The 1,475-nt window shown below is 51.4% G+C and overlaps 2 long non-coding RNA genes across 2 annotated transcripts in view; both read left to right on the top strand.

The window, feature by feature from the left end:
* The first annotated feature begins 138 nt into the window (after positions 1–138).
* On the top strand, positions 139–582 carry LOC104838038. Its single transcript, XR_775007.1, has 3 exons — positions 139–315; positions 406–458; positions 554–582. It is a non-coding gene; the product is annotated as an uncharacterized LOC104838038 (long non-coding RNA).
* A 270-nt stretch (positions 583–852) lies between these two features.
* The window catches only part of LOC104838037, a 2,541-nt gene continuing 1,918 nt past the window's right edge, over positions 853–1,475 (top strand). Inside the window, exons 1-2 of the long non-coding RNA XR_775006.1 lie at positions 853–884; positions 969–1,015. This is a non-coding gene — a long non-coding RNA (uncharacterized LOC104838037). The remainder of the gene's footprint in view (positions 885–968; positions 1,016–1,475) is intronic.

Here is a 1,475-nt window from a genome sequence, read left to right as displayed (position 1 = left end):
ACAGCAACGTTGAGATCTTTTTACGGAAATGATTGTAGGCTTGTGGCAGAGGCTGTTGAGGGGTGGTGAAGTGGACTTGAATCTCTAAGGTGTTGAGGCTTGCATGTGATGGGCTTAAAGTTTGGCCCATTTTTTTTTCATGGCAGGCTGTAGTTGGACTCCAGATGGTCTTCCTAGATGGAATCAAGACCTCTGGAATTGTTAAGCTTTTGCTCTGCATCTCGGTGATTCGTTCAATATGTCTTTTTTCAGATGCGGAGGGACAAGATGCGTGCCGCAGAGCGATGGAGGAGGGGAGCGGAGCGCCGTAAGGAGGTGGGTCTGTGAGTGGAGTCAGAGGGAAGATGCGGCCGGTGGCTCTGTGACTAGCTGATAGGGTTTCTTTTTTTTTCTTTTATTTTGAAGGTGCGAAGCAAGGAGCGAAGCGGGCCATCGGTACCGGAGGTGACTCGGGCAAGGTGAGTCGTGACTACTGGGTTAAAGGAACTGTTCCTTTGGAGGTGTTGTATTGTTGGCAAAGTTGGAAGCATCCCTTGTCGTTTGTTTTTTGCAGGCGGTATGCATGCTTTGATGTGGCAAGCTCTTGATGACAGAGCGGGTTTGTTGAGCGGCCAAGGTAAAGGAGAGGGAGTTGGGAATCGGTCCGGGCAGGCTGAGGTTTCGGGCGGCCTCTCAGCATGCGTCTTCTGCTTTGGTTTTTGCAGGTGGCGCACGCAGCCTCAGAGGAGCCATGCCGCAGGCCAATGAGGAGTTTGAGAAGGTGAGGTGGTTGTGGGCTGAGTTGGTGTTGAATAGCAAATATTACATGGTTGCTTGGTTAAGCATTTATCTTTTGTTTTGCAGGCGCTGTGAGGGCCACCTTTGGATTTGGATGAGCATTTGAGGTGAGCTGTGGATTAGGGAGGAGGAGAATGGGCCTGGTGAGTCTCACGACTGCTATGCTAATTTTGTGTGTCTTGCTGTCTCAGGTACCATGAGAGATGATGGCTGCAGGGTGTGACTCTGGAATGAGCAGGTAAGTGTAACACTGTGGTGTGTGTGATTAAGTGGGGGGGGGGTTGGGAAAGTTTTGGGGGATGGGTTACTTCCTGCCTCTTCTGATTTTGTTGCCTTTTTTTTTTGTTTTTTTTTTTTTGTCTTCACTGCAGATGACGAAGAGGAACCTGGCGACTGCCGGATCGTCCCAGTTAGCCCATGTGATTTTTGCGGAGGATGGATTCGTACCCTCGGCCCTCTGAAAGTTAAGTTGAGGGACCCGGGCTGGGGAGAGGCTGGGAGGGAGGGACACAGCTGGGAATTGCAGGGAGGGGTTTTAAAGTTAGAGTAGGAGGGCAGGAGCAGTCCTGTTTGGGCAGATGAAGGGAGCGGGTTGCTTTTGAGCCCGAGAGCAGCGTGTGCCGGGCAGGGCAGTTCCAGCCTGTGTCTGTGGTGGTGTGTAGTTTGTGTAGTCTGTCTTCTGTGCCTTCGATCTTCCT

Source organism: Haliaeetus leucocephalus, unplaced genomic scaffold, assembly GCF_000737465.1.
Source record: "Haliaeetus leucocephalus isolate CR32 unplaced genomic scaffold, Haliaeetus_leucocephalus-4.0 Scaffold560, whole genome shotgun sequence".
NCBI classification, from domain to species: domain Eukaryota; kingdom Metazoa; phylum Chordata; class Aves; order Accipitriformes; family Accipitridae; genus Haliaeetus; species Haliaeetus leucocephalus.
This window is presented reverse-complemented; position numbering and strand designations above follow the sequence as displayed.